Source organism: Plecotus auritus (genome assembly GCF_963455305.1).
Source record: "Plecotus auritus genome assembly, chromosome: 2".
NCBI lineage: Eukaryota > Metazoa > Chordata > Mammalia > Chiroptera > Vespertilionidae > Plecotus > Plecotus auritus.
This window is the reverse complement of record NC_137771.1, coordinates 4,694,184-4,715,529: the sequence shown is the minus strand read 5'-3', so window position 1 is coordinate 4,715,529 and position 21,346 is coordinate 4,694,184. Positions and strand designations below refer to the sequence as shown.

General features: G+C 41.4%; 1 protein-coding gene across 4 annotated transcripts in view; it reads left to right on the top strand.

Moving 5' to 3' along the window:
• RERE (arginine-glutamic acid dipeptide repeats) overlaps positions 1–21,346 on the top strand; it is a 400,567-nt gene that overhangs the window by 54,906 nt on the left and 324,315 nt on the right. Inside the window, exon 1 of one of the 4 annotated variants that reach the window (XM_080658267.1) lies at positions 18,965–19,073. The exons of the other annotated variants lie outside the window; for them this stretch is intronic. The gene's annotated coding sequence lies outside the window, so the exon portion shown is untranslated. Of the gene's footprint in view, positions 1–18,964; positions 19,074–21,346 lie in introns of those variants that run through there. 4 annotated transcript variants of the gene reach the window in all.

Genomic DNA, 21,346 nt, shown 5'->3' with positions numbered 1-21,346 from the left:
TTATGCTGAAGAAAATTCAACATTGTACCTTCCTTGACAATACATCTTAGGCTTGGTAGACTAATTTTATTAATAAACTGCCATAGGAACGTTATAGAAGATCAAACGTTAAGACTAAACAAACTGGTAGTGTTTGCAAGAATGATTACTGCTTTCGTTAAGCTCTTTGTAGAAGGGAGTGTCGTACACTAAGCGAATTTATTGTCCACTTAAATAAATTAGGTTCTTTTGGATATTAGTAGCATTCAGTAGAGGTAGGAGAAGACTGTTGAAAAGGCTGAGATGGGAGAGGAGTTGGGGCTTGTAGTAGGACAACTGATGGTGATGATGCGCAGAGAAGGGAAATAGTAACTTGCTGATAGAGGATGGAACCATGGTCTGAATGTAGGCAATTTGATTCAAGAGTCCAAGCCCTTAACCAGGACCTGAAAGAGCTAGAAGCCGCTGAAAGAGCCTGAACCCTGCTCAGTAAGAGAATGCCTACTGGTTCTTAGAAGACTGTAAGGTTTCTGTCACTCCCCAGGCCTTCACTGCATAGAAGCAGAACTGCGTGTGCACGTGCAGCGCTGTGCCTTCCTAGCCGTTGCTCTCATCCTCTCTCACCAGACTATTGCAGCATTCATTCATTCAGCAAATTTTCATTGACTACTGAATGTGCCAGGCATGGTTCTAGGGGAGATTGCCTCCTAATTCTTCTGTAGCCTTCCACTTTTGTCCCTCTAAAATCCATTTTTAAAACAGTGGAAGTGTGTTGTTTTTTTTCCCCCCAGAAACACTGATCACATCATTCTCCTACTTACTAGTAAAACCCTTTAGGGGTTCCTCATTCCACTAGGAATAAAATAGAGATTGATTCCCATGACCATATGCCAGCATAGTCTGGCTCTTCCAAGCCTCTGCTGTAACCTCTGACCACTCTCTACTTTGCTCCATCAGCTTCAGTTACAGTGGCCTCCTGTCTGTTTCATTGTTTGGAGACCTGCCTACTCCTACCTTAGGTCTATTGCATTTATGGTGACCCCAGCCTGAGTGGTCTTCCCTCAGGTGTGTTTGCTTTGCTTGCTCCACTGTATACTGTAGGTCTCCCTTCAGTATTGCTCCTCGGGGAAGCTTCCCTGGCCACAGTCTAAAATAGCCCATCATGCTACATCACCTTGGCCTGCTTTGTTCTTTTAAATCATTTATCATCTGAATTACGTTGTTTGGTTATTTACTTACATATTATTTGACCTCCTCTGCTGACTATTCCCAGCACCAGGAATAGTTCTGAGAACATAATAAGCTCTTCAGAAACATTTTAAAAATGAATGAGTAAGCTTACAACCATTTCCTCCACAAATCTCTGTTAGAGTCAGCTACTACAGTCAAGTTGTAAGTAATGAGGTGGTTGGGAGCACTGGGTCCAGGATTTTAATCCTGCCACCATTTACTTTCTGTGTGACCTTGGACATATGTGACATGTCTCCCAACTCCTCCAAATCTCAAATTCTTTATCCAAAAAATTGTGATGATGATGATGATAATATAATGTACTCACTTTATGAGGTTGTTATGATGATTAAAGGAGTAGATGATTAAATTCTTGTAAAGCAAGTAAAACAGTGCCTGGCACAGAATTTGCCAGGTCTTGGTAACTGTCAGCCATTATTATTATCACCATCACTGTCTTTGGAGTGTGTGATGTGCCAGAATAGAGACCCATCCTCTATAATAAAAGGCTGATATCCAAATTGACCCAACGGCTGAATGACTGGTGGCTGTGATGCACACTGACCACCAGGAGCTGCCCCCTAGTGGTCAGTGCACTCCCACAGGGGGAGTGCCGCTCAGCCAGAAGCCCTGAGCTGGGCTCACGACTGGCGAGTGCAGTGGCTCCGTGGCAGTCGGACATCCCCCGAGGGCTCCCAGACTGCGGGAGGGCGCAGGCCAGACTGGGGGGATCCCCCTCACCCCAGTGCACGAATTTGGTGCACCGGGCCTCTAGTTTGTTTAATAAGTTTCTCTTTTAAAATATATATGCTCTGATGCCTCATTATAAGATACTTTTTATCAAGTCAGTGCCTATTTGGGACTTTTAGTAATGGGATTGGGAAGATGAAGAATTTTTCTACTTGGCAATATTAACAATTCTCAAAGTTGGAATGCTACTGGAAAATTGCTTGGTAAGTTGCTGGTACTAGAATTAATACATGCATACTGATAATGAAAGCTGTAGCCTTCAGCTTTTGAATTTTTAGCTATATTTTCCTAAACCATAGGGTCCCCAATCTTATGCTGGGATTGGAGCACCAAGTTTGATTTTGGAATTGAAGAATATTATCTGCTGACAATATGGGGAAAGAATGGAAGGACAATACAAGAAAAAGCAACATTACCTATGAGACTACTGAGGTAATAGGTTAGATATGAGGAAGCTCTGAATTAAGGTAGTGATGGTGTAAGAATGAATAGAGAGGAATGGAAGCTGGCTGTTCATAATTGGTGAGTAATGGGCTGAGCGAGAGTCTAAGAGTCTAAAATTATTCCCAGGTTTCTGAGTGATGTGACTGGGTGAATTAGGGGCACAAGTTTGAATCTCAGCTCTACCACTTCCCAGCACAGTAACCTTTGGCAAGTTACTTCATTTTTTCTGAGCTCAGTTGTATTGTCTATACAATGGAGGAGGTAAATAATGGTGTCTGTCTCAGAATTATCGTGAGGTTTAAATGAGATATTTAGTGTGTAGTAAATTATATGGTAGTTTCTAAGTAATTGGTAAATATACTTTCTAAATATCTTTAGTAACAAATATGATTGGGATATTACTAATGAGACAGTCAGATTATGGGGCAAGGGAGCAGTAGGTTTTGGGGATAAAGTGTGTATGGACTATCTAATCAAGAATTCCATTTGGCTGTTTCTATATGGGCCTTGAGTTTAGGAAAGATTTCTGGGGCTAAATAGCTAGATCTGACCAGGCGGTGATAATTAAAGGAGAATGTGTTACACATAGTAGATACTCAGCAAATCCAGCATGAATACCATGTGTTGATTTGACTCTCTTTCCAAACTTGTAATTGGTAACCAAAAAATAGGATATTTGAAAATAAGCAAACATGGTCTGAGCACCATCATCTCTGGAGTGGTTGCTCTGCTAGTCTCTTAACATGTCCAGTGCTTCTAAGATCCCCACCCTCTACCCCCTTCCCTAAACAAATATGGGAAGTGATCCTTTTAAAACTGAAGGCAGTGATCCTTTTAAAACCTACGTGAGATGCTACCCTTCCTTTGCATGAGACTTTGCAGTGGCCTGCTATGTCACTCATTGAAAGTCAAAATTCTTACAGTGCTATTCAGCCTTTTCACCCCTCCTCCCCCCATTTCCATCACTCCATGCTTGCCCAGCCACTCCAGCGACATTAACTTTTTTGTTATTTCTCTTACCTGCCAGATACGATCTTTTCCTTCTGCCCCGAGCACTATTAATTCTAATATAAAACAGACCATGATCATAACTTATATTAGTACTTTGTTAGTTGACAACTGGCAGAAATCCAGTTCAAACACCAAGGGAAATGTGAGTTTTTGTAATTTGGAAGCTTTGTGGGTGAACCTGGGTAGATACAGAAACACTGAGAATCTCTTCCTCCTTCATCTTTGTTTTCCTTTGTGGTAGCAGCATCATTGTCATCAGGCTTTTCTCATGTTGTAGCAAAAATGGCTGCATGGCTTCGTGCAGCTCTAGACCTCATTCCTTTGGCTAGGGCAGTGGTCGGCAAACTGCGGCTCACGAGCCGCGGTTTGCCGCTCTGTTGACAATGAGTTTGCCGACCACTGGGCTAGGGGATCCAGCAAAAAGAAATTCTTTTTTTTTTTCTTTCCCCTAACGGTTCCAGCACCAGTTCTGCGGGGAGGGTTCCACTGGCTGTACTTGGGACACAGGCCCATTCTTGAACCAGTTGTGGTGGCTAGGATGATTTAGCACACTGATTGCTAACTGCGTGTTCTTAGATCCCTAAAAGGAGGGATTCTTTTCCTAGAAAGGGGCAGGGAGGGGAGCAGGCAGATAAAAACTGTTATCAGACTTCAACTTAACATGAACACCGATAAAATCCATTTTAATAGAGGTACAAACAAAGTACTTCGATAATGCACAGGAAGCACCAGGTAATTCTGATTGTGAGGATCAGAGGAATCTTCACATAGATGACATTTAAACTAGGTATTTGAAAAGTTAAGAGCGATGTTGAAATATATAAAAGAAAAGGAATGTGCTTTAGGTGGTAGAAAAGTGTGTAAGCCAAGGCATGGTGGTTGGAACATGGAGAAGGGCTGAGATCAGAAGTTTAATCCTTAAAATTAGAGTGCTAAAAAGTTTAGACTTTATTCAGTAGATGTTGGAATCTAGTAGAAGTTTTTGAGTAGGGGAGCAAAATCACCAGACTTTTCTTTACAGTGAACTAGCCAGTGATCAGGAGGGCTTGAACCAGGCCAAGGGTAGTGTGGTATAGAAGGGAACAGATTGGAAAACATTTGGGACATAGAAATGAAAGTATTTAATAATAGCTGCACATGCCAAGCATCAGTAGATGGGAAAATATAACCACGGAAGTAATTAAAATAGCCTTGGGGTGACGAGGCCAGCATGAGCAGCATACGCCTGAGTCTCTATACACTGACCTACTTGACTGCAGGTAGAGAAAACTGCATCAACAGTGCTATTTAAAAAAAAAAAATGTTTTATTGATTTTTTAGAGAGGAAGGGAGAAGGATAGAGAGTTAGAAACATCGATGAGAGAGAAACATCAATCAGCTGCCTCCTGCACACTCCCCACTGGGGATGTGCCCACAACCAAGGTACATGCCCTTGACTGGAATCGAACCTGGGACCCTTCAGTCCGCAGGCCGATGCTCTAGCCACTGAGCCAAACTGGTTAGGGCAGTGCTATTGATTTCAAAGAAAAATCCTCTTTTTCTGTGGTATGTGGTGTCTGTTTTCCTCAGTCTATATGATTTTGAAGTTTTCCATTAGATTATAGGCATTTCTCCCCCCATGACACTGCACTTCCTGTTTATTTTGTCACAACTAGATTTTAAAGTCTTTTAGTATGTTTCATTTCTTTTGTCTCTTATTACAAAACTCAGTATGGAACTGTGCATTTGTTAACACCTCTTCTATGTTTTCCTTATTTTATTGCCTCATTAAATCTGAAGGTGATCTCTTCTTGACCAAATAAATATTGTGAGCTATTTGATCAGTTCTGTATTCCCTAATCTGGTTTAAAGGCCAAATGGCACACCTGATAGTATAATTTTCTTCATCAGAGTTCCTTGATTCAGAATTTACCCATCAGTTATATTGCAATATGCGTGATTTTCAGATAGAGTATTTAAGAATGCAACTACCATGACTTACTATAATGTTAGTGAAGAGTTGTAGTTTCAGAGAAATCATATCTGGGGAAGATTCTGTAAAACTATAGTCTGGACCTCATAATGTTAAGAGAGGTATGCTGTAAAAATCCCTAACTAGCCATGTATGGAACTTAAGTAATCTGCATTTTCCACAGCAAGGTTTTCTCCGGTGCTGAGGCAGGACATAGAATTCTTTGCTTTTTGTTAAAATGTACTTGAACAGTTCGTTACTCAGGGGCAGTCTCAGTGATCTTTGGGTGCAGCTTGAGTGGCAATTTAATTTCATAAAGTCCTTTGGGCTCAAGTTAAATGAAAGAGAATCACCTCTCAAATATATGTCCACTCCCACTGGGGAGCTTTCATTTCACAGCCTCAGTATTAAGATCAATTTCTGGGGCTCTATTTTCATTCACTCAACCAATATATATTGAGCACAGGTGTGTTTTTCACATAGAGTTCTGAGAGCTGAGGAAGTGGCATTGAATAAAAGAAACCAAAACACCCCTTTATTCATGGAGAAACATTCCAGTGTGTCTGACAAAACAGGCAATAAAAAAAGAACAAACAATGTTGATGGTGCTAAGAAGAAAAATAAACCAGGGGGGTGGGGTAGGAGGGGAGGTGGGAAGGAATGGAGGGCTGTGGGAGTGGTAATGGGTTTAAAGGGTGATTAGGGAAGGTGGCATTTGAGCATAGAATTAGCCATGCAGGTATCTGAAGAAAGATCATTCTTGGTGGAGTGAATAGCTTTTAGGCCTTTTTTGAGTTTCATTTTATTGATTAGCTTTCCTTGATTAGACTATGGATGTATATACAATGAAACTTTATAGAAAATGAACTATACATCAGCTGGAATAAAAACAGTTAAAGGATAATAACCACATGAACATATTTGGCATTTGAAATTTTCTTGATTTTGGACTACAATTAAAGCTATGTATGCAATGTGTGAGCATGTGTGTCCCTGGCTGTGTGTGTATGAAGATTTTATAAAGGCGGCCCTAGTAATTATATTGTGGAATGTCTTGTAGAGGACGTTGTAATTGGTCATTTGAGTTCAGCAGAGTTTTATTATGCTTTTGCTGTTATTAGTAGCGGGCTGAACGCTGGGGAATATAGAAAAGAACAAAACATAGTGTTCTGGTCAGATTGGTCAGACTGTCCCCTGTAGACAGAGTAAAATAGACCAGCATGGTTGAGTGGCAGCAGTGCTGGACTAATAATCCTAAATATCCTTCCAACTGGCAGGACAACTTGACATGCCACTCCTCAGCCCTGAGCAGATTCCTGGAGAGGCCGCAGGATTGGAGTTAGGTGTCAGAGACAGTCTAGTTTTGATCTGAGATGGCTTTAAAGTGCTTGAGGAGACTGCATTGCATAATGATTTGAGAACTGTGTTTGGGTAAACAAGTTACTGAAACTGAATATGATGTATTGATTTTCTACTGTGGAAGCATGGCGTACTATGGAATGTCATCTTGTAATATTTGATTTTCATTATTGGGTGTAAATAAACTGAATCCTTTGATATATATACTATATTAGAATGGCACTGTTCACCTTGGAAAGTAGCAGTCTTTTTCCTTATCTTATACAATATAATCATATAAATTTATATTATCAGCTGGTTGAATTAGTTTTTCCCCCTGTGAGGAATAGACTTTATATTTTACTTTATCTTAGTTGTTAAGTATGAAACAAAGACATTTTCTTCTCATCTTTAGCATGAAGTATGAGTAATGTTATCGCAGTGTACTGATCAACATGTCAGGAATAATGTCAAAACCAAAATCTTTTTCTTTTAAGCTATTACTCAGTTCATAAAGTCTTTTTCCTCCTTCATTCAACATTGATTAACTGAACTGATACTTACTGAGTGCCTACTTTTTCTAGACATCTCTTTGGGATTCACTGATGAGGAAGAAATTTTTCTTGCCTTTATAGAGGTAAAAGTATAGAAGATAAGATAGCTAACAATTACAATAATACATGATATGGGTTCTAAATGGGGAAGTGGAGGATTCTATTTGGTGTATTTTAGCAGGGGCACTATCTTGGAGCAAGAGATATTTAAGTTAAGACCTGAAGAATGATGAAGAGTTACATAACTGAATAGTGGATATGGCAATATGCAGGAAAAGGAAGGCTATTTTGGGGAGAGAAAACCCATGTGCAGTAGCTCAAAGGTAAAGCAAATAAAACAACAAAAAACAAGCAAACAAAACAGGTGTCTTCTCCTATGGCAAACAACATAAAGTTCCTAATGTCTGGAGCATAGATTTTGAGGTGGGGCAATACAAGGAACTTTGAAAGGTACCACTTATTTTGGATCCTAACTATGGACACTTTAGAAATGCCCAGAGGTTTTAAGCAGTGGATTGACAGGATTGGATTTGCCATTTACAAAGATCACAGTGGTTTCAGTTGCAGGAAAAAAGAGGGAAAAGGCAGGTCTATGGGTGGGAGGCCTAGGGCTATGATGGCCATACTTGTAAGAGATGTTGTGAGCCAGAACTGGGGCATTCACAGTGGAAATGGAGAGACATGGATGGATTCAGGAAATACTTAGAAGATGAAACTATATAGGATTTAAGGATTGAAGGACGTATCAAGGATGTGCCTAGGTTTCTGGCTTGGGTCAGAATGATGATGATGATGGTGCTTACACCAATTATTGTTTCTCACTTCCAAGTGTACTGTTCACTGCCTGCCCTGTGAAAGTGAATGTGGACCCTTTAAATACTTTCCCTTGGCCATTGGGCAGGATGTTAAGAGAGGGATTCAAGGAGGAAAAAAATGTACCTGCTGATTCTAGTGTGCTTGCCTGGCAGTCTCCTGCCGCATGTGGGGCTTCTTCAGTGTTCAGGCCCCTGCATCTCTGTCTCTATTTAAAAATATATATTTTTATTGATTTCAGAGAGGAAGGGAGAGGGAGAGAGAGATAGAGAGAGAAACATCAGTGACGAGAGAGAACCACTGATCGGCTGCCTCCTGCACACCCCCTACTGGGGACCAAGCCCACAACCCTGGCATGTGCCCTTGACCAGAATCGAACCTGGGAACTTTCAGTCCGCAGGCCAACGCCCTATCCACCGAGCCAAACCAGCTAGCATTTCTCAGTGACCAAGAAGCTCCTCCCCACTCTGTCACTCCACGTCGGGGAGTATTGTAGTAGAGAGCCTACAGTGAGACAGCTTCCCACAAACAACTCTCTTTGTCATTCTGGAGCAGCGGTCGCCAACCTTTCGGACCTCACAGATCAGCAGTGGTCCATGGACCACCGGTTGGTGACTGCTGTTCCAAAAGGTTTCCTTAAACCAGCCATCGCCAACCTTTTGGACCTCACAGACAACTAGTGGTTCATGGACCACCGGTTGGTGACCACTGTTCTAGAGGATGATAGCTTTGCTGGGTAATCTTGGTTATATGTTCTTGCTATTCATCACTTTGAATATTTCTTGCCACTCCCGTCTGGCCTGCATAGTTTCTGTTGAGAAATCAGCTGACAGTCGTATGGGTGCTCCCTTGTAGGTAATTAACTGTTTTTCTCTTGCTGCTTTTAATACTCTGTCTTTGTCTTTCACTTTTATCATTTTAATTATGATGTGTCTTGGTGTAGTCCTCTTTGGATTCCTTTTGTTTGGGGTTCTGTGCGCTTTCTGGACTTGTAAGTCTATTTCTTTCACCAGGTGGGGAAGTTTTCTGTCATTATTTCTTCAAATAGGTTTTCAGTATCTTGCTCTCTCTTCTTCTGGCACCCCCATAATTCGGATGTTGGTATGCTTGAGGTTGTCCCAGAGGCTCCTCACACTATCTTCAAATTTTTGGATTCTTTTTTCTTTTTTCTTTTCCGGTTGAGTGTTTTTTGCTTCTTTGTATTTCAAATCTTTGACTTGATTCTTGCGGTCCCTTAGTCTGCTGTTAGGTCTCTGTATAATATTTTTTATTTCAGTCAGTGTATGTTTAATTTCTAGTTGGTCCTTTTTCATATCCTCGAGGGTCTCGCTAAATTTATCGGCCTTTTCTAGGAAATTCTTGAAAAACCTTATATAACCGTGGTTTTGAACTCTATATCCAGTTGTTTGCTTTCCTCCATTTCTTTCATTTGTGATGTTTCTTTGTCTTTGCATTTTGTTGTTTCCCTGAGTTGGTAGAGTAGCTTTGTGTGCTAGGTGTCCTATAGGGCCCAGTGGCTCAGCCTCCCCAGTTACCTGAGGTGGACACTCTTGGTGCACCCTTAGTGGACTGTGTGCACAGCCTTGTTGTAGTTAAGTCTTGATTGTTGTTGGTATCACTGGGAGGAATTGACCTCCAGGCCAATTGGCTGTGAGGATCAGCTGTGTCTATGCTGGGAGAACTTCTGTGCTGGAGACACCCTTATGAGACAAGACCTGCAAAATTGCAAAAGCCTCTGTGCTCAACTTGGATGGGGTGGAGTCTCAGGGTAAAGCACACAGCCTTGGCTTCCAGTCGGCCCTGCCCTATGAGGCCCCTGGGTATCAGTGTCCCTAGGTAATTGCTGCAAGTACCTATGAGAGAAAGCTGCCCTCGGGTTTTGCCCGCTTCCAGACAGTCCATTTTCTCCCCGAATGAGTCTGGGTTCCCAGAGTCTCAGCCGGAACTGGAGTTCAGCGCAGTTGGGAGCTTTCGTCTCCCTCCCGCTTGAGAAAGCCAGCCGTGCACTCAGCAGTCAGTCCTCTCTGCGCGTGCGTGCCTCCGGACCTCTGCCTTCCACAGCTCTCCTGAGTCTCAGTGTGCTTTTCTCTTTTCCTGACAGTCCAGTTTCTCCCCGAATGAGTCTGGGTTCCCAGAGTCTCGCCCGGAAATGGAGTTTAGCGCAGTCAGGAGCTTCCGTCTCCCTCCCGCTTGAGAAAGCCAGCCGTGCACTCAACCGCCTGTGCACTCAGACGCCCGTCCTCTCCACGGGCTCGCGTGTCTCCGTACCTCAGCCTTTTGCAGCTCCTCTGAGTCTCAATATGCTTTCCTCTTTCCTTGTAGTTGTAGGATTTCCACTCAGCCAGCTTTCCTGTGGTTCTGGATGGTGTCTGTTTTGTCTTTTAGTTGTAGTTTTGATATTGTTGTGCGAGGCAGCAGTTTAGGTGTTTACCTATGCCGCCATCTTGGTTTCTCCCCCATAATGTTATTTTCTTAATTTGAGCATCTGTAATCTCCCTTTGTTTCTTCAAACCAATTTTCTTCCCTCACTTGTGCCCATGACATGCTTCTAAATCTCTGTCTGGAGAAGGCTGAGGAATCTTCTGCTCTAGAGCAGATTTGGCAGACTTTTTCTGTAAAGGGCCAGATAGTAAATATTTTAGCCCCTGCAGGCCATGTGGTCTGTTATACCTGCTCTGGTCTGCTCTTGTAGGAGAAAGCAGGCAGTATGTAAATGAATGGAATTGGCTGTTTCAATAAGACTTTTACTTACAAAAACAGGCTACATGCCTTTAACCCATGGGCCCTAGTTTTCTAGTCCCTGACCTAGAGCCTGTAGAAATTTTATTTTCACTTTTATGCCCCAAAAGATGCTGCTATTTTTATTTAATGAATTGGTGCTCCAACATCACTTTTATTAGATTGCTTTAAAAAATAATAATAGCCAAAACCGGTTTGGCTCAGTGGATAGAGCGTCAGCCTGCGGACTGAAAGGTCCCAGGTTCGATTCCGGTCAAGGGCATGTAACTTGGTTGCGGGCACATCCCCAGTAGGAGGTGTGCAAGAGGCAGCTGATCGATGTTTCTCTCTCATCGATGTTTCTGACTATCACTCTTCCTTTCTCTCTGTAAAAAATCAATAAAATATATTAAAAAAAAATAATAATAGCTATTTTGCTGTGGAACATTGCATCTTAGTTTTGTTTTCTTTTTGGAGACATGTGCTTTCTTGGTGTTGAAGAGATATAGGTCACCCCTCCCCACCCCCCTAAACAAAGTTTGAGCAGGGTTCATTATTTATAGTCTCATTGTGAATCAACAAGAGAAAAAACCCTGGTCACTTACTATAACACCTGAGGCAAGCTACATTACCTGGGATGCATGGTAAAACATGTCTTTTAATAAGTTCTTGAAGGTAAAGCGTAATAGAAAATCTCAGGTTATGGTGTGGTATAGGTGCCTGTAGAGTCATTAGGCTATGGGATGGTTTTAATTTACTTTGAGTCCTCGTCAGGGTTCTTAGTGCATGCTTAGGAAAAGTGGGTGTTGGTGTTTGTGCTTGGCGGCTTCCACAGGTCTTGGTTTCCATGGTTCTCATTAGCTCCTTAAGATCCCTTTAGGGCTCGGGCTGCCTGGCTCAGTAACGGAGGGGACAGATGCAGGCTGAGGTGCAGCTCTGGGAAGCCCTGGCAGTACGGGGCCAATATTTGTATATTCTGTTAAATGTATGAACTTGGGGTTTTGCTAGAGAGAACTCTGGCCACGTGGGTTAATTATTATAGGCTCTAAGTCACCTTTGTTTTAGAGATCTATGCAGTTTGCATTATTTAAAACTAAAAAAATATAAATTATAAAATTCTCTTCTGGGTACTTTTGGGAAGTACGGCTAACCTTTCATAATGGTAAGTAATTAAAATATTATAGATTTCAACAACAACTACCAAGCCATTAAAAAAATGTTTGTTTATAATATTAGAATACTGAAAGCTTGCTTAATTAGAAGGGTCTTATGATTAGAATTTAACTACTTCAAGCTAAAATGAATATCAGAAGGTGACTCTAGAGGGCAGTATAACTCAGTATGTTCATGCTTCTGGCATTTAAGTTTTGCTTTGGAAGAAGAATTCATGTGTTCTGAACTCTTCTTCCCCACTACACAGTGAGTGTCCCAGTTTGGTAGAATGTGAGTCTTGGAAAGAAGTGCTTTGGTTTGGCTTAGAAAGGGTCCTTAGATATATATCATAATTATTGGCCCTAGGGAATATTCGTACTTAGTTTAAAACATTGGCTTAGAAAATCTGGAATATTTTAATTGAGTCAACTAAATTGAATAGGGTTTGCTTTTCAAGCATTTGTGGAACATTAAGAAAAAGGAATGGTGTATCTTGTGTTTTCAGATGTTTTGGGGTCTGAAGTAAATGTACCCTTACTAGAGAATTCAGACAAATGGGAGTTGAACTTATTCTGACACTTAAAATTTTTTTTATTTAATACAGTTTTATTTTTCGAAATGTACAGCTGGTGAGACCTGTTGTTCATGCATCTTCACCTACAGCTGGGGCATCACCACCTTTGGTGTTTCTGGTATAAACTACTTGAGCTCTGTGCTTTAAAACTAGGTTTTTTTTATGTATATAAAATATATTTTTATTGATTTCAGAGAGGAAGAGAGAGGGAGAGAGAGAGAGAGAAACATCAATGATGAGAGAGAATCATTGATTGGCTGCCTCCTGCATGCCCCCTATTGGGGATTGAGCCCGCAACCTGGGCATGTGCCCTTGACCTGAATCAATCAGGACCCTTCAGTCTACAGGCCAACGCTCTATCCACTGAGCCAAACCAGCTGGGGCTGAAACTAGTTAGTAAGCGCTTTACTAAGGAGTTTCTGAAGGGCTGCCCTGGCCAAAGAACTGGGTGGTGGTCTTCAGTCTCTCAGAGGCAACAGCTGGGTTATAAATTGATAGTTGGGAACTTCCTTATTGCATTTGTCATATGTTGCGTTGTCAAACAAAACTAGGTTATTGAGCTTGTCCAGGACTTTGCCTTTGGACCACGTCTTTTTTTTTGGCCTTGCCCTCAGATTTGTCACTGGTCTCTATCTGTCTTGGCTGGATTTCTGGATCTTTCTTTTTCTTGCCGTCCCTGGTCAGCAGAGCAAAACTTGCAAAGCTGCTGCCACCACTGCGGCCTTGATGAGATGTTGGGCAGAAAGGCATGGCCCGTTTTAAACATCTCTTTAAAAGTGGAAAGGTCGAAACCAGATGCTTGCTTGGTGAACATCTGTATGTGTAGAACTTTTCACATGTGCGTATTCATGTTATGTCAGTCATTTTCTTTTTCTAATTTTTGAGCTTTATATTTTCAGGGAAATCTAATCTGTATGTTTATGACTCATTTACACATAAATCATCAAATATGTTTTGGAAAGAACTGTTTTAAAGTCTAAGGAGTTTTTGGGTCTTTTAGTCTTTTCTCCTTTAAAAGCACATACTGGGGATTACAAAGGACAAACTAATAAGCCTCTTAGAATTTTTGGTTTAAGATTTTAAATTTAGGAAACAATTCTTGTGGTTGTGTTTCCTGGTGTTCTTACAGTGTGAAAATTGGCATGTCTACTGTTGTGTGACAGATGGACATTTGGGGTTATGAACATTTCATTTTTATTTTGACCTAGTGGAACAACATAATGTGTACTTTTCTTTTTCTTGCTTTCTTTTTTTAATCCCCACCAAGGATATTTCCCCCCCCCCCATTGATTTTTAGGGAGAGTGGAAGGGAGGGGGAGAGACAGAGTGAGATATAACGATATTAGAGAGACACATCGATTGGTTGCCTCCTTCACGTACCCCAACCTGGGGCTCCAGGTCTGGGATGGAGCCTGAAACCGAGGTATGTGCCTTTGAGAGGAGTTGAACCCACTCAGGACCCTTCAGTCCATGGCCTGTGCTCTAGCCACTGAACCAAACCGTCTAGAGCTAAAGTGTACTTTTTAAAGGTTTTTATTTTCTTTATTGGATCAAGAATAATTCAAATGAATGTATTTGTTAAAGTACTCTGAAATTCCTGGATGAAGGCCTTATGTAAGTGCAAATAGTGCAAAATTAAGCAACAGACTATTATGGGGATCCTCTTTTGTGTGTGTGTGTACATTGCTTTATAGATACCAACCAAAGAAGCTTCTTTTTGTTTTGTCTAGCAATTTATCTCCATATTGCTATCAATCTCAGGTTGTATAAAAATAGTTACTTTGATATATTTCTTCTTTGTTCAGAAACAGATCAGGAATTATTTTTAACTAGAGGCCCAGTGCACGAAATTCGTGCACAGGTAGGGTCCCTAGGCCTGGCCAGCAATCAGGGCTGATCGGGGCCTTCTGGTTGCCTGCCGGGTCCTCCCTTCCCTGGTTGCTGGCTGGGGCCTGCCTTCGCTCCACACTTCCCCATGGTGGTCAGCACACGTCATAGCGAGCGATCAAACTCCCGGTCTTCTTGTCGAACTCCTGAGGGGACACTTTGCATATTAGGCTGATATATATACTAGAGGCCCGGTGCACAAAATTTGTGCACGGGGTGGGGGGATGTCCCTCAGCCCCGCCTGCACCCCCTCCAATCTGGGATCTCTCTCACAATCCAGGAATGCTGGCTCCCAACTGCTCACCTGCCTGCCTGCCTGATTGCCCTTAACTGCTTCTGCCTGCAAGCCTGCACACCCCCTAACCACTCCCCTGCCAGCCTGATCGACACCTAACTGCTCCCCTGCTGGCCCAAATATCCCTAACTGCCCTCCCCTGCAGGCCTGGTCCCCCCAACTGCCCTCCCCTGCAGGCCTGGTCCCTCCCAACTGCCCTCCCCTGCAGGTCTGGTCCCTCCCAACTGCCCTTCCCTGCAGGCCTGGTCCCTCCCAACTGCTCTCCCCTGCAGGCCTGGTCCCTCCCAACTGCCCTCCCCTGCAGACCTGGTCCCTCCCAACTCCCCTCCCCTGCAGGCCTGGTCCCTCCCAACTCCCCTCTCCTGCAGGCCTCGTCTCCCCCCCCACTGCTCTCCCCTGCAGGCTTGGTTGCCCGTAACTGCCCTCCCCTGCTGGCCCGGTTACCCCTAACTGCCCTCCCCTGCAGGCCTTGTCCCTCCCAATTGCCCTCCCCTGCCAGCCATCTTGTGGTGACCATCTTATGTCCACATGGGGCGGCCATCTTTGACCACATGGGGCGGCTATCTTGTGTGTTGGAGTGATGGTCAATTTGCATATTACCTCTTTATTATATAGGATAGATGATAGTGTTCCCCACATTTCTTAGTAATGTTAAAACTGAAGTGCCGTTAGGAAACAGGCATGAGTATTGTATATTAGCTTTGATTATTGGCTGTGGGTACTATCTATGTTTTAGTACCATCTCTTTTCACCCTAACCACAGAGTATAATACAAAATATCTGTTCATGTGTACAAAATATATATCACACATCAGAGCTTTCACCTGAAATTGTGTGCTTTAAAATTTTATAAGAATTAGTATAGTATGTAGGTAAGCCAGAATTCTATTTTTAAGAAAAAAACAAAAAACAAAAAAAAACCAACACCCTGAAATTATTACAGAGAATATTTTGGAGGGAAGAAGGTTTGAGGTTGAATATTCATTTATACTGTATCTAGAAAGAGAATGTAAAATTTTAAAGCAACTATAATATGTATAGAAAGCAATTAAGTTGCTATCTTGCAAAGGATTTGAGAGACATTGCCTAATTCTCAAACTTGCAATTAATAGACTTGTAAAATTAAAATTTTTTTAAATTCTAGCAAATGACAGAATGTTACTTTGGTGTGGATATTATTAGTGGTTTTGTTGTTGTTTTTAAGTGTAAATTGCCGGTCTGTGGTATTTTGAAATATATAAGAGAAATTTTCCTTAATGTAAGATTTAAATACCATTTAAGTTATTGTATTCTATATATATATATATATTTTTTCTTATATTTTTGAAAATTTCTGTATGTACAATCCTTCTACCTTTGGAGAAAATTTTAGTTACTATTTCCCCCCAATTTAAAAATAATAAGTTTCTATTGATTTTTAGAGAGAGGGGAAGGGAAAGGAATAGAGAGAGAGAAAAGATATCGGTTGGCTGCCTCCTGCACGCCGCCTACTGGGGATTGAGCCCCCAACCTGGGTATATGCCCTGACCAGGAATCGAACCAAGGACCTCTTGGTTCATGGGTCCATGCTCAACCACTGGCCCACATCGGCTGGGCTATTTCCCTCCAATTTATCCCAATCTACTCAAACTCATTGTTTTGATTTCCCCAACTTACCTATTTTGTTCTCCAATTTGTCCTCTTTGATGGCAGTAGCTCCTTTTGCTCTAGAGAAGAATTTTCTTAAGTCTGATGATAAAAAGTCTTGAATTGTCTGTCAAACGTCTTCTTTTACAGGATACACACCTTTGAGAGTACCACGTGTTATGACAACTTCAGATCTGGTGCATTTCATGAAACAGAGATGTCAGCTGATCAGTGCTAGCAGGAGTTTACTTTCAGCTCCAGATTTGCCCATCAGAACATATTTCCTTTCAGTAATTACACCCCTTCTGGTCATTTTTGCCGTCCAGTGCTCCTTACTAACCTGTTCTATAAGTCTCTGACAATAGCTAGCACGTGAGTGGGCACGCTTTTTCTGAGGAGGGCCAGATAGTGAATATTTTGGGCTTTGTGGGCCTGGTAGTCTCTGTAACAACTATTCAGCCTTACCTTTGTAGCACAAAAGCAGCCAAAGACAATTTTTAAGTGAATGGGTGTGGCTGTTTCCAATAAAACTTTATGGACACTAAAATTTGAATTTCATAAAATTTTTATGTGTTATGGAGTATTATTCTTCTTTTGATTCATCTTCCACCCAAACCATTTACCAATATAGAAACCATTCTTTCCCTCGTGGGCCATACAGAAGCAGGCAGTGGGCTGTGTTTGGCCATTAGCCCATATATTGCCAATACTTTAGTAACCTAAAGAAGGAGGTATAGGAAGAAGTGGTTACTTATGGACAACTTCAGGACATGCACCTATCCAGGGCTGCTTTTGTTACTATAAAAAAAATGAAATAAATGTCAATATGATAGGAGATATAAATGTCATTTGTCATGGTAAGTTTAAAGTTGAGTCTTGTCATATAGCAGATTAAAGTTAGTCTTCTTGGTGACATTAAATTTGGAAAATTGCCAAAGGCTATGGAACAAAAATCTTTAATATACACATTGTAAAAAGGTTAGAATATACAGAAACTGTATAGATTCGTTTGGTAGAAAGGCTTCGTTTTAGGGAAAGAACTGCCTTCAAGACCTTTTTAGCTTGTGATTTTTCTTTCTGTGTGTTCTGTCCCTACCTGATGGTTTGTGCAGTCTAAAAATGGTAATTAAGAGCTGGAAAGTAGGTTGTCTCTTTCTTGGCATTGCAGTTATTTATCTAAAATACTGAAGGAGCCAAACCGTCTTCTGTACAGGTAGGGATTACTTTTCTTCTGCTGTAAAAATACAGTTTGTTTGTTAGCTTTCGTTGGCACGAAGTAGTGTTTGGACACTATATATTTCACAGCAGACATTCTTTGTGCTTCACATTGTGAGCAGTTGGTTAATTTGAAGAACTGTTACTTCTGTTGATCCTCTCTATGACAAAAATCAATGTACACAGCACAGTCGGAATTAATAGGGCTGAAACTCATTAGGCCGTGAAAATGGTTTCATCAACAGTGAACCCTTAAAGACCTTGTCAGATAGTATCCTAAAACATATTCAAGGAAAAATATGGTTAGCACTTAAAATATTTTTTGTTTCACAGTTTATGATCGTCCTTTTTAAAGCCTCCTTCAATAACTTCTGGGGTTGCTCCTATGTTATATTTAGAGGAAAAAACCCTATATTTGTATGCTCTACATTGAACCATGGCCATTCAAACTAATTACTAATTTCTTCTTTGTAAAAAGCCCCCTCAGACACTGAAAAGCACTTTGTTTATTTATTTCTAACCTGAGGATATATTCTGGCTGAGTTGTTAGATTTTCTTCCTCTCTGCTGTCATTCTGCAGTTTCATCCTTCTCTGCCTTTTCACCCCCATTTCCTTCTCCACCTCCTTATTGTGGCAATGCTTGGGTGATTTGATATTTGTGGGGTATTCAGGATTTGATAGCTGTGTGAATGAGGATCAGCATTACCTTCTAAGCCTCCTCTTTGCTCCAATGAAAGTTTTAATTGGATTGTGCTGAGGTTAGTCTGTGAAAGGTAGGTGAAGGGTCAAAATGGGAAACCAGATTGACTAATAAATTGACTTTCCATGTCAGCTACTCTTTATTTTGGGGTGCAGAGCCCGAGTTGAAGTCCTCGTCCTAAGACTTACTGACAGCATGGCCTTATCGAACAGATGGTACTGATACCTTTGTTGCTTGGTTTGTTCGTTTACAAAAAGGAGATGATAGTAGTGCCCATTCTATGGGAATAGTGTCCTGTATGTAAAGCACTTAGAACAGTACCAGGCACATTGTTACCACCCAGAAAATAGATGTAGAATCATAGTCATTCCAGTTCGGATGAAAAACAGCTAATGGGGGTTTTAAGCAAGAAAAGCAGATAGAAATTGAATCTCAGAAAGATTGCTTTCATAGTCAAGGGGAAGATGTGGTTAGGCCCCGTTGAGCAAAAGTAGAGGCAGGAAGACCAGTGCTACAGGTTCAATTGTGTCTTCCCCAAATTCCCATGTTGAAGACCTAACCCAGCTTTGTGACCTTATTTGGAATTCGGGTCATTGCAGTGTAATTAATAAGATGAGGTAATTAGGATGGGCCCTAATCCAGCATAACTGGTGCAATGGGAAATTTAGACACAGACATTGACACACAGAGGGGGAAACAGTGTGGAGAGGCACAGGGAGAAGATGGCCATCATCAAGCTGAGGAAAGAGACATGGGAACTGATCCTCGCTTTACATCCCTCAGAAGGAACGAGCTCTGTGGACACCTTGATCTTAGACTTTCAGCCTCCAGAACGGTGAGACAATACACTTCTATAGTTTAAGCCCCTCAGCTTGTGGGACTTGGTTAGGGAAGCCCTAGGAAACGAATACAGCCAGCTAGGGAGAGAATGGGTTTCAGAACTGAAGCAGTGGTGGGGCACTGAAGAAAAGGAGAGATGTTTAAAATGCAGAACCAGGGATTCTTAGTAATGGTTGGCTGTGAGGAGGCAGGAGGAGGAAAAGGTTATTTTGCTGGAGTGGGTGGTAGTGCCACTAATTGATCCTGAAGATACATGAAGAGGAAACGGTGTGGGGAACGTGCTGCGTTTGAGGTGGACATTATGGATCTGAAGCTCAGGAGGGAGGTCAGGTCTAGAGATTACTAATTATCAATTATGTGAACAGGAGTTGAGAACATTGGAGGACAGAATTGCTTAGAGTGTGTGGTGCGGGACTAGGAGCCCATAGACAGGTCCTCTGCTGAATACTCCTATTTAAAAGTGGCCCGCAAGAGAGTAGTTGTGGAACAGAAAACAGAAGCTGACCAGACACACACACCGAGGTGCTGAGGACTGCTGAGACTGGGAGACCTAGATCAGTAGCATTTCCAGTTTACATGTTGAGGTGATTTTGTCACAGGGCCCAGCAGCCCATATGTAGGTGCTCATATTTTTAGTGCTTATTAAGCGTCAGGCTTTATGTCAAGATCTTATATGCATTAGCTTATTTAACTCTCATTACAACTCTAAGTTAGGTACTGTTACTTACTTACAGACGTGGAAACGGAGGCTTGGAAAAATTAAGTATCTTGCCTCAGATACACAGTGAGTAGGCAGTCAAGTCAGGATTTGAAACCAGGTGGGCTGACTTCTGAGCCTGAATTCTTAATCACTGTACCAGGATGCCTCCTAACCCAAATTCAGGGTTGAACATTTTCTGGGTAACACGAGGCAGGAACAAAGGAAATTGAGGGGTGAGGTGCTAGAAAGAGCAGTGGAAGGAAGAAGGAATGTTCAGTTCTGTATCAGGAGTGATCATTTGGGACAAAAGGAACAGATCAGTGGACTGTAATGCTCATTGAAAGCCAGGAGGGTGACAGGAAAGTTGGGCAGAAAGAGAGAGTTCTGTCCACAGGGAACACGGACCTTCTCTTACTGATGCCGAAGGCTGAATTCCCGAGAACTTGGTCCTTTTGTCATTTTTCTATGCCAACCCCCTCAACCTCTAAAAACAAATGAAGTAAAAACTTACTGAGATTTTAATGGAAGTAGTTTTAATTAATTTGAGGAGTAAGACATAAGACTTTTCCTGGTAGGAACATTATATTACTCTGTTAAAGCCCTCAATAAAATAAATATAATAAATAAAAATTATTTTTATAAGACAAATAAAGTTTTACTTGTTTATATCCTTTAATATTAGAAAAACAATTGCTTTTCCTTGATTGCTAATAACATTATTAAATTTCTATTAGTTCTGATACTTGCCCAGTTTATTCTCTTAGGTTATTCCCAGTTAGGCAATCATATTGTCTACAAATATTATAGTCTCTTTTTCATGTTTTAAACCTTGTTTCTTTTTTTAAAATATATTTTTATTGATTTCAGAGAGAAAGGGAGAGGGAGAGAGAGAAACGTCCATGATGAGAGAGAATCATTGATCAGCTCCTCCTGCATGTCCCCTACTGGGGATCGAGCCCACAACCCAGGCATGTGCTCTTAACCAGAATTGAACTTGGGACCCTTCAGTCCACAGGCTAACGCTCTATCCACTGAGCCAAACCAGCTAGATCTTAAACCTCATTTCTTTTTCTTATCTTCAATTAACTGGAACTTCCAAAACTAATGTTCAATAAAAGTGGCAATAGTGTACATCTTTGTTTTATTCAGGATTCCTGTAATATTTCATATTAATGAGGATATTGAGTATTGGCTTGAAATGTAGTTTTAAAATCATGTTAAAACGGTATTTTTTTGATGGAGAGTTTTATCAGTTGCCTTTTTGGCAAGGCTTCTGTTAACAGAAATATCTTTTCCTCTGCCATTGTGTGGAGCTCTCACTGAAATAAGGATGGGCTTTGAAGATTTCCTAAAGAAAAGGTTCCCAATTAGCCAGTTCTCTGACTATTGCATCTTTGTCATTTAGTTTCATAGCAAGTTAAACTCATGCTAAATCTTGTTATGATCCGGACAAGAGGATGGATGGTCTCGCCTCCAAGAGGACATCATGACTCTCCAGAAATAGTTCATTTGGGTGAAGTTTCCTAAACCCATCTAAATCTGATACATCATTGTCTTATATCTAAAAC